At 40.1% G+C, this 12,143-nt stretch overlaps 1 pseudogene; it reads right to left on the bottom strand.

Moving 5' to 3' along the window:
* Positions 1 to 2,173: 2,173 nt before the first annotated feature.
* Positions 2,174 to 8,649, bottom strand: LOC110223007 (receptor-binding cancer antigen expressed on SiSo cells pseudogene; annotated as a pseudogene).
* Between the last annotated feature and the right edge of the window lie 3,494 nt (positions 8,650 to 12,143).

Below are 12,143 nucleotides of genomic sequence, written 5' to 3'. Positions count from 1 at the left end.
CTTGCCTTTTTTCTCTCCTTTCCTTCCCCTTCCTTTCTTCTTCTTTCTTTCTTTCTTTCTTCCTTCTTTCCTTCCTTCCTTCCTTCCTTTCTTTCTTTCTTTCTTTCTTTCTTTCTTTCTTTCTTTCTTTCTTTCTTTCCTTCCTTTCTTCTTCTTCTTCTTCTTCTTCTTCTTCTTCTTCTTCTTCTTCTTCTCTTCTCTTCTTCTTCTCCTTCTTCTCTTCTCCTCCTCCTTCTCCTCCTCCTTCTCCTCCCTTTCCTCCCCCTCTTCCTCCTCCTCCTCTTCCTCCTCCTCCTCCTCCTCCTTCTTCTTCTCCTTCTTCTCCTCCTCCTTCTTCTCCTCCTCCTCCTCCTCCTCCTCCTCCTCCATTTCCTTCTCTGATATCCTTGATGTGGGTATATCTCAGTAACTCTTTGCAACTTAAAATCTTCAGTAGGGAAGGAAGGAATGAAGGAGGGAGGGAGGGAGAGAGAGAGGAAAGATACAAGCACATTAAAAGTCTATTATGTGACAGGCACTGCAGTGAGTACTTTACCAATATTATTTCATTTGATCCTCACAACAATCTTGAAATATAGATGCTGTCATTATCATCCCCATTTTACATATGAGGAAGTTGAGGCAGACAGGAGTTAAGTGGCTGGCCTAAGGTAACATAGCTAGTAAATATTTTAGGCAGTATTTGCAATCAGGTCTTTTCGGTTACAGAATAAGCATTGTACTTCCGAGAGATTAGTTGACTTGTATCAGAGGCCGGGCTCAATCCAGTCTTTTTGATTCCAAGAATCTACCACACCAGCGCTTCTCAAGTTTTTTCATTCTGAGTACACTTTTGCACTCTTAAAAATTATTGAGTGCTGCCCACCCTGAAGAGATTTCGTTTATGTAGATTATATCTATTGATATAGTTTTTGACTTTGTGGAGCCCCTGAAAGGGTCTCAAAGATCTTGAGAGCTTCCCAAATGATACTTTGAGAACCTGTGCACTACACCATGCTGTGCCCCTCTTCTCTTTTTTCTCCTTCTTCCTTCCTTTCTTCCCTCCCTCCCTCTGCTTCTTTGTCTCTGTCTGTCTCTCTCACTCTGATTTTTGTTGTTCTATCCTGTCAAGAGCTCTTAAAATCCTAACCATCATTCAGTGTATTGGCTGTCCCTCCAAGATTTGTCTTGGTTGAACATTTGATAATTTGAAATGATTTGATTAGTGACCTAATTTCTTGATCATAATTTCTACTTTACTCTAAGATATAAACCAATTTACCACTTCTTGAAAATTCAATTTACATCAACTTAAGTGGCTAAAATATCAGCTAACTATGCCAATTTAGTTCACCCCCAAATATGAGAAGTATAAATTGGATTGATGCAGAGAATGGTTTTTTTTTGCTTCTGATCTAATATATGTATGTGGGAAATTTTCATCAAGAAAAGCAATATTCTTGAGTATATAGAGTGATGTTAAAAGCTGCTCAAGTGTATCTAAGGCTAGGGTAAGTGGCGTCTGAGGATAACTTGGCTCAGATCTAGGTGTGAAGTAAAAGATCTCTTAATGATGTTAATAGCAACCTATTAGTTTTGTTTAATGTAATATTATGGGTGTGTATATGTATGATAAGCATGTGTGTATGTATGAATGTATAAATATATGAAAGCATTGTCCATGGTTTCCAAAAGCATAGAAAGACTTATCAACTGATACCAATTGGATTAAGGAAGTAGACAGAATCAGGAAAAAAAATCATCAACTATGATTACAATGTTTTTCTTTTTTTTCTTTAAAATTATTTGTTTCATTTTTTTGCATACATTAAAGGAAAGCATAATAGACAGCAGAGTAGGTTCTCCCACCAGCAAATTCTTTACACCCAATTTTTTCCAAGCTAGAAATACGAACTTGAAGAGGTACTGGTATATCCCAATTGCAATTATTTCTCTGCAGTGATCAACTTTCTTATATGTTTGGAAGATATTGAAGGAAAATATTGTCTTATAAGTCTTTTCATTTTGTTTAAGTCCCATCTACTAGCAGTTCAAGTGGCGATGAGAGAATCCTGACATCCTGGATGGCCTGATCAAGCAGCTCATCTGTATTCTAAAAATACTCTTGAACCTATATAGATGAGGCTTATGTTGAGGAGCTCAAAATCCTTCAGATGGAAGTGTCAAACATCTGTTATGACAGTTTCACACCAATTTTGTTCTGTTCTTCCTTCATTAGTCATTGTGCTTCCTTTTCCATTTTCTTCCTTTGTTGTTCTGCTGCTCTCTTTTCTCTGTTGGCTATTTTCTGCTGTCTCAGGACTTCCTCTGCCTGCCAGGTTGCATCTTCTTCTTCTTCCCACACATTTGTATTCGCCTGCCAGGTATCCAAATCACCTAATTCAGGAGACTGGTGAATAAAAGGAATATCTTGTATAGCTGCTAATCTACTAGAGAAACCTGTAGTACCATCTGGGATGCCAAAATTTAATGCTTCTCTCTTGTTAATAATAATTTTCTGTGTTTTCCTTATAGTTGGTGCCATGTCTTTAAAATAGTCAGGTTCCAACTGTTCCATTGTATTTTGCTATGCCGTCCCATTTCCATTCCCTCCTTCACCCTTGTAGGTGCACTTGTAGGTGCATCTTCATCCCAGGAGCTCCAGACTTCAACTTCTGACTGCTTAGGAACTGGCAAATAATTTGATCTCCACTTAATCCATACTATTCTTATCCATATAACATCATACTCTTTTATTTTGATTTAAATGTAGGTAGGTGACTGACCAAAGTAATTTTATTACAAGAAAAAAAATGCTAAAAATGGTTAAAGATGAAAAAGCCTGCTTTCCTCTTCCAAAACCAAATAATGAGGAAGAAAATTAAATACCTCATGAATTCTAAGAGCATACAACACAGATAATTCATTCCAGGAGGGGCATCACAGCAAAAAAAAAAGTCATATTTCATTCCAAAAAGTCAGATAATTTTCCCCCCTATTAGGCACATATGAAGCATTGATAATATGAAACTTTCTGCACAAAACCCATTATACACACTGCATATATTGTTGGACTTCAATAAAGCTCAAAATGACAATACTGAGTGTGTATATTCATTTATCTCCCTTGAATTCATTCTGTGCTCTCTTCCCCAAGATGCAGATGCCAGGTCTATGACGTTCCCCTGACTAACCTCTCTATTAGCTGTGACAAGAGAGAAGCAGTGACAGGGGAGCCCACTGTGCCCAATGGGGCACTAAACAGCCAGTGTCAGGGGTAGTTGCTTTTCTTTCCTAGTGCTCATGAAACAACAACTGTCAAGCATTTACAAAGTGCCAGTGATGTTCCAGGCGCTGTGCTAGGCCCTGGAGAAAGGACAAACTGAATCGGCATCTGCTTTCAAGCAAGTGTCCAATGTAAGCCTTGCCTTTAATAATGCCTTTAATGATTTAAAAAAAAAACAATCTCTGCAAAATCTTACTCTGATAGCTCAGTATTTGGAGATGGTCCCAGATTACAGAATGAAGCCAGCAGGGTATAATCTCACTAGTGGCAACAAGCTGGGATGATTAATTCTGGTCCACAGATGGTGCCTGCACTCATCTAGGCTGGGCTCATCTAGGTGGATAAAGAGTTTTGGACCTGTGTCCAGAAGACATGAGTTCACATGCTGCCCAAAATATTTACTAGCTGTTTAACCCTGGGCAATTCACTTACCTGCTATCTGCCTCAGTTTCCTCATCTGTAAACTGGGAAGAAGAAGAAGAATGAGATAATATTTTTAAAGCACTTTGCATACTTGACCACTTTAAAAACCAAATGGGAAATTCCTTGATAATGAGAAGCTATGATGAAAAAAAAGGGTCTTGTCCCTTGTGGCTTTCTTCTTCTTTTTCACTGACTGTGGCAATGTGCCTGAAAAGGGCACAGAGGATGATAGGAATAAGAATAGTATTTATATGTTGTAGCTGCTCAGTTGTTTCAGGCTTGTCTTACTCTTTGTGACCCCATTTGGGGTTGTCTTGGCAAACATAATCCAATTTATTTTACAGATGAGGAAACTGAGGAGAACAGGGGTAAGTGACTTACCTAGGCTCATACAGCCAGTAAGTGTCTGAGGCCAAATTGGAGCTCAGGAAGATGAGTGTTCCTGATTCCAAGGCCAGTATTTATGTACAAAGTGCTTTAAGGTTTACAAAGCACTTCATCAAAGTATATCATTTGATTCTCACAACCCTGGGAGGTAGGCACTATTATTATTCCCATTTTACAGATGAGGAAATTGAGGCAAACAAAGGATAATTGACTTGCCCAGAGTCACAGAGCTAGTAAGTTATCTGAGGCTAGATTTGAACTCAGGTCTTCCTGACTTCAAGTCCAGTGCTCTATATAGGCTGTGCCTCCTAGTTGCCTTATCAAAGCACATGGAATTCAAGATAGCTTCAACCATTCATTAACTGCTGCTCTTTAAAGGTGAGACTTCTGTGCAATGGTGACTGTATTTCTTCCACATGCTATTAGAGGAAATGAACTATGCCAACATTTATGGACAGTCTTACTATAAATGAAACCAGAAAACAAATAAAAGTTAAGTGGCCAATGACTAGAAGATGGCTCATGGCTTGTGTTTCTTTATCAGCACTTATTATGAATACTACAAGGGGGGATGGCCAAGGATCTTACAAATGATGCTTTTACTGCCAGGAAGCCCTCTTCCACGTGACAATGCTCCAATAACTGGGTGACACAATCATGTCTGATGATGAAACACATCTTCCACCTCTAGACAGAGAGGTGTTGGGTTAGAGATGTAGAATGAAACATACATGTTTATGCTCAGACTATATATTGAAATATTTTCCTTGACTATGCATATTTCTTGAAATGGAGAGCTCTGTTTTAAAGAGGAGTGGGTTAGTCAGGGGTGTGTGTGTGGGGGAGAGAGAGAGAGAGAGAGAGAGAGAGAGAGAGAGAGAAGAGGGAGAGAGAGAGAGAGAGAAGAAGAGAAAGAGAAGAAAGAGAAGGAGAAAAGAGAAGAGAAGAGAAGAGAAAGAGAAGAGAAGAAGAGAGAGAAGAGAAGAGAAGAGAAGAGAAGAGAAGAGAAGAAGAGAAAGAAGAAGAGAGGAAGATGAGAAGAGAGAGAAGAGAGAGGAAGGGAGGAAGAGGAGAAGAGGGAGAGACAAGAGAAAAGAGAGGAGGGGAGGGGAGGAGAGAGGAAAAGAGATGAGAGAGAAAGAGAGAGAGGAGAGAGGAGGGGAGGAGAAGGAGATGAATGAGAGAAGAGGAGAGGAGAGAGAGAGAGAGGAGAGAGAGAGAGAGAGAGAGAGAGAGAGAGAGAGAGAGAGAAGAGGGGAGGAGAGGAGAGGAGAGAGGAGAGTGAGAGAGAGAGAAGAGAGAAGAGGGAGAGAGAAGACACAGAGAGAGATGGGGGGGGAGAAAGAGGAGAGAGAGAGAGAGAGAGAGAGAGAGAGAGAGAGAGAGAGAGAGAGAGAGAGAGAGGAGAGAGGAAGGGAGGAGAGAGATGAGAGAGAAAGAGAGAGAAGAGAGAAGAGAGGGGAGAGAAGACAGAGAGAGATGGAGAGAAAGAGAGAGAGAAACAGAGAAGCAGTAGGTAATGAGAGACTGATCATGTCCTCTCTGTCATTCAAAGGGAGTGAAATCAAGGATACAAGTGGAGGATCTTTAATAGGGAGATGAAAAGCAGACAGTGGCTGTCCCCCAAGGCAATGCTCTCCCTCTTCACCTCCCCAGCACTTAGCACAGTGCCTGACACAGAGCAAGTGCTTAATAAATTCATGAGGATGATAATGATATAGGGTATGAGGCCTCTTTTCTCAGGAAAGTAGGAAATGAAATCATTTGTTGACAGAAATGATGGAATGCATCTAGATTTTAGGAGGAAAGAAGAGTTTGGACCATCCCCACTACTTTATTGCTTCTGTTTCTGTTGCTACTACTATTATTCCTAGACATATATACACATAGAACTCAGGTGGAGTGTGTATGAAGCAGTATTCATTATACCCTAAGATAGCTCATTTTTATATAATATATTTCATATAGCTCTATTTTTAGAAGGGTTGTTGTTTTTGTTACCCATGTCTAAATTTCTGTCTTCAACTTCTATTTATCCTAATTATTTCCTGGAACAAGGTATAGAAAATTGAGTCTTTCTTCCATTTGACAGGCTTTGAGATATTTTAAAAGAGCTATCGCATATGTGTACAGGTGCATATATATGTGTGTGTATAATCTCCGATGTAAATCTTCTCTAGCTAAAACATCATCAGTTCCTTCCATCGACCCTCATTTTCTTTGAGCTCATGGCCCTCCCCCTTCTGATCACTTTCCTCTGGCTGACCTCTAGCATGTCAGTGCCCCACCTAAATGATGACCCTCAGAACTGAACACAACTCTCTGAATATGTTCTGGCTTGGAAAGATGGCTGGGGAACTTATCATATTCTTTAGTACTGTGACCGTCAATGTAGCCAAAATCCAAGGTTAGCTTTCCTCATGATCACTTATTAAGCTTGCAGTCCATGAAAATCCCTGAATCTTTTTCTTCTTCTTTTGGACAGATGACTGCCTGATTATGTGCCTCAACTAGCTTGTATTTGTACCATGTTTTTTAAAAACCTAAGTGCAAAGCTTCATACTTACCCTTATCAATTTTCATCCTTACAAGATCTGTTTCCTTCTCCACTGCCATATGAATCTGTAGGAGATCTTAGGGATCTTAGCTTGATTCCACTGTATGATTTCCTCCCTGTTTGCCTTGTTATCCTGAAACAATTGAATATGTTGCTATATGATTTCTGGTTTCTGCCTGGTCTATTGGGAGAATTCCCTGGTTGGGGTTTGAGCTGAGTATTACCCACCGTTGAGCCTAAGACGCGATGTAATTTCAAAGTTGAGTGAGATACCTGTTACACACAGGCAGTCTGCCTAATAGATAAATGGGTTTTAATAAGTCAAAGAAATATAAACAATGATTGAATGACTGGAAAATTGATAGAGTCTCAACCCCAGAGAGGAAATGGCTCATTGCTGTAATTAGAGAAGCCCTGCCAAGACACGAGGACCAGTGAAAGGTACTGGGAGCAATCAGTCTGCCACATCAGCAGTATGCAAGAGTGACTCTCACTGGAGCATTGAAGAAGGAGAAAGGGCTATTACAGGGAAATGTGGTATTTCTTACCCTAGCTAACATCGCTGCGTATCATTGCTTCAGCTTATTCCAAGAGGGTAAAAGAGACTCAGGAGAGCTCCAGGGTTTGGGAATGGTGCACCATAATTGTGTGAGGTTGTTATGAAAGATTCCCATCTCTGTGTCTCTCCTTTACATAATTTGTTAGGGAGGAAGCAATCAGGGGACAGTGTGGGTTCACCTGTGCTCCTTCCCTGGGCATCCTAGACCACAGCATGTGGAGCTCAGAAGAATCTACCGCTTCGACTCTCCGGTCCTCATGTGATAGCCAGTGTTGATATAATGCTTTAAGATTTAGAAAGCTCCTTACATGCACTAATTATCTTATTTGATCCTCCCAACAAACATTCATGGCTGCTGCTTTTCTTATCCCTATATTACTTATGGGGAAACTCATACTGAGAAAGTTTAAATGACTTCATAAAACACACAACTAAAAAGTATCTGAGGCAGCATTTGAACTCATATTCCTGACCCCAGGTCCACTGCGCTGATCACTGAGCCACACCATCATTCTGACGGTATGATCCACCAGTAAGGAACCATTTTAGCGAACCTTAGGCCTTCTGATTCAAGCTCCCCCATTGTTTCCATCACAGCATATTGCCTACTTATGTCCTTTGACAGTGCTTTGAATTTCCCCATTTAATGGGGGTTGGTATTGCTGTAAGATTTAGTGGTAGCCCTGGCTGCATTCCTTAAATGACAATAATCTGAGATACTTGTCTGCCTTCATAAGCTGAAGGGTATGTTTGAGAGCAGATGGAACCAAATAATACCTGTGATCCTTCTTGCATTATACCCTTTAGCAACTTTAAGACTAATACCTCTGCAACATTCCCCACTCCCTGCTCTGAATTTAGTGTCTTTATGGGTAAGTGAAAGGGCGGGCTGCCATCATCTGTCCACTATTGAGGATCTTATTATTAATAAAATCCAAACCGTAAAATTCTTTCACAATCAGTTCTTCCCCCACTAGGCAAATTTTAGGGTTCTTAACAGAAATGTAAACCTATGGTGTATTTCATTCTTTAGTACCCCACATGAGTCATTGGTATCCATTGGCTTCCTCCTGTGCACAACAGGAGTGAATCATAGCTCACTTATAACCAGCCAGAGCTTAAAAGATGAAAAAAAATCAGGAAATACTGAAAACTTTAAGAAAATCACATAGAAAGTATATGTTATAGGGACTGTGGAGGGAGCTACACCTTTATTGTTCTTATGCATTTCCCTAGGGAGAAACCCCTGCAAGCTCCATCTTCCCTTCCAGCCTTCCCTAACCAGTGACCCCCCCACACACACACACACAGAGCATCATTTCCACAGAAGCATAGATGGCCATTGGAGCCAAACCTGTACCACCCAGAATATAATCTATCCCCACTGGCCATTGCTGCTACTTCTTGCTGAAGCATACCTGAACGCCTCTTGGGATGGCCACTGTTCTCACTGTTCATCTTGGAACTGATGCTGTACCTTGTGTGCAGTTCCTAAAGGCATAACAACCTTCCTCTGGAATCATCACAGTGCTTCTTCCTGTGGAGAAGATAGGCCAATAGAAGGTTGTGCTACCCAATAGGAGGAAAAGGTTGTGGGATCAAAATGATTTGCCCTGCCTAATTCCTAAGGTGTTAGAGAGCGAGAAGAGAGAGTGAGGCAACTTTCCACTTCACACTTTCTACTGCAAACCTTTCTAGATAGTGACACCTGCCACTTATACCATCAGCTGCAAGATGGGCTTGTCACATGGCAAGGGCACATGATACTTCCCTGGATCCTCTTATTTCAGTAGGAATTGAGGAAAGACTCCAGTATTTTGGGTATGTTTTTTCTTGTCAAAATTTTATGATTGGTCATGGACAAGATGCCATGGATGGCTAGGCGTGGATGGTTTGTGATTCATAGGAGAAATTTTTAAAATTTTAAATAAATGTTTAAATAACGAATTTTTAAAAATAGATCTAGCATCACTTCCAGGTACATATAAATGTTATTACTCTATAGTTCTTTTTCTTCGATTTATTCTTCCCTTAAGTATTAGAACAATATTTGTCTCATCAAAGGAGTTGGTTAGAATGTTTTTTTAATTAATTCTAGGCCTAATTTGCATAGTTATAACTCGTTCTTTAAATATTTGGTAGCTTTCACCTCTGAGTCTTTTTCCCTCATGATAGTTCAAACCGAGAGCTAGTGAAATTGCATTTTCTAAGACCATAATGCCTCACAGATGACCTGTCTTAATTGATCCTCATGTGAGTCACACTTTCTAAAAACATTTTTTAAAACTCCACTGCTCTTTCTTTTATGAACTGATACTGCTCATAAATGTCCACCGTTGGGCGCAGGTGCGCACTGGATCTTTGCAGGTTCCCAGATTGAAACCAGCCCCACCTGATGCTCTGCTCTTTGGATACTCAAAGAATAGACAGGCTTTATGACCAAGTGCCTCCTTATCAGTTTATAGGTAAGTAAAAGTCCCTTAAAATGGGACTAAGGCAACAGTTAGACAGGGTGAGAGGCAGGAGGGAAGGAAGGGAAAAAAAGACAGTGGTGACTTAGTAATTATAGATCACTTATTTTAATTTTGAGGATTAGGAATTCACTAACACAAAAATTCTGTGACACTCTTTTTCTAGTACAAATAGTATACAGTCTGTGGAAGAATGGGCTGAATCATAGAGATATATGTGGCAAAGGCATATCTCACAGCTCCTGGAAGGCCTTTGGCTGTAATTCTCAATACATCGTCCTTATACATGCGGCATCATCTCCACAGATTCAATTATTATCTCTATGGCTGTTTATAAAGCTGACCTTCAGTGTCTCATCATCAGCTACCATTTGGATGTCTTGAACTGAAGTATGCATAGATTTCTCAGCTTTACCACTAACGGCAACTACATGGCCCAGTGGGTAAAACTTATAGTTGAGAAGACTTGGATTGGAATGTTGCTTCAGATACATTTTTAGTTGTGAGACTCTAGACAAGTGAAAACTTCTCTAAGCCCATTTTTCTTATCTATAAAATGAAGATAGTGATAACACCTGCCTTACAGGGTTGTTATGAGAAGCAAATGAGATAACATGTGTATAACATGTGCAAATCTGAAAGTTACATTTGTACTTACATTTCATATATATATATGTATGTATGTATGCTATTTATTGTTGTTGTTATTGGTGGTAGTGGTAGTAATATTAGTAGCAGTATTTTCAAAACAGAACTTGTTATCTTTCCCCCAAACCATCCCCTCTTCTCAAATCTCCAAATGCCACTGAGGGCACCTGCCTTCTTCCACTTGCCCTGGCTCAAAACCTCAGTGTTATCCTTTACTCATCACACATACTGCCCCCCTAACCTATCCATCACTACGTTTTAGCATTCCCATCTTCTCAAAATCTCTTGTATATGTTCTTTTCTCTCCATGCACAAAGACACTACCCTAGTACATGCCCTCTTGCCTCATGCCTGGACTATTGCAGTATTCTGAAGGTTGATTTCCTGCCACAAGTCTCTCCCCACTCGAGTCCATCCTCCACATAGCTACCAAAGTGATTTCCCTAAAGTGCAGGTCTGCCCATGCTCAATAACTCCTGTGGCTCCACATTATCTTTAGAATCAAGTACAAAATGCTCCATTTGGCTTTTAAAGCTCTTTACAACCTGGCCAATTCCTGCCATTCTCATCTTCTTAAACTTCTTATTCACAATCCCCTCCACCTAAGGTCGGGAACACTGACTTTCTTCCCATTCTTGCACATAACATTCAGTCTCCTGACTCCATCTCTGCACTGTTTTGCTGGCTTTGCCCTGTGCCTTGAAGACTCTTTGCCCTCATCCCACCTTCTGGCTTCCATAGCTTCTTTCCACACTCAGTGCTAATCTCACCTTCTGCAAAAGGTCTTTCCCAGTCTTACTCTCCTGTCTGAGGTTACCTCCCATTTACACATTGTACACTTATATGTACTGGGTTGTTTGCTTGTTTTCTCCCCCATTAAGAGGTGAGCTCCTTGAGATTGGGCTTAAGTTTCTGCCTTCCTTTACATCCTGCTTAGTAGCATCATGCCTGACACAAAGTATGATAGCAGAAGATAGAAGGTGTGCTGGTCAATGGGGTCACAAAGAATCAGACACAGCTGAACCACAAAAGGTTCTTAATACTTTTCAACTGATTAAGAAACCTTCAAGCAATTTCTCATTCAATTGTTTTCCTTGAATTTTTTGACCTCTTAATTATAAGAAAGGCACAAATTTAGGGTTAGAGTTATGAAGACAGCAAAGTAGTAGCATCTGTCTTCAAGAAGGTCATGTTCTCTTGGGGGGGTTATAATACAGGTGCAAATAAACAAACACAAAGGAATCTGAACATTCCAAAACCAGTCACTTCAAAGAGCAGAAGGCACCAATCATCAGCTAACAAGAGGCACCTTATGATGGGAAGAACACAGGACTGGAAATCAGAGCATCTGAGCTAAGTAGCAAAGAGACAGAAGTGAAGAGGAAGTGCATTATAAGTATACAAGACATTCTTGTGGAGGCATGAAAGTGAAAAATAAAAGCTAAGTTTGGGAAACAGCAAATTGACCAATTGGGGTTGAATCCAGAGATTGACAAGGAGTGTAAAATTTGTCAGAAAATGTAGTCCAAATCTATCAAATTGCTTACCATCTCAGGGAGGGGGACGATGTGAGAAGGAAGGAGAAAATTTGGAACTCAAAAAAATTTTTTTAAGTAAATGTTTAAAATTGTCTTTCTATGTAATTGGAAAAAATAAAATAACTTTAAAAAGGTTTAAAAATCTTAAGTGTATACTGTGGTAAGACTGTGGGGGGACTTTAAATGCCATGCTTGAATTTGTATTTTACATGTAGGAAGCCCCAGAACCTTCTTGCAAAGGATGCTGATGGTCAGAACTGGTTTTTACGTAGATTACTTTGGTAGTATCATGAAA

The sequence above is a fragment of the Phascolarctos cinereus genome, unplaced genomic scaffold, assembly GCF_003287225.1.
Source record: "Phascolarctos cinereus isolate Bilbo 61053 unplaced genomic scaffold, phaCin_HiC Scaffold_9;HRSCAF=440, whole genome shotgun sequence".
NCBI classification, from domain to species: Eukaryota; Metazoa; Chordata; class Mammalia; order Diprotodontia; family Phascolarctidae; genus Phascolarctos; species Phascolarctos cinereus.
The sequence above is the reverse complement of the archived record's forward strand: the minus strand, read 5'-3'. Positions and strand labels throughout refer to the sequence as shown.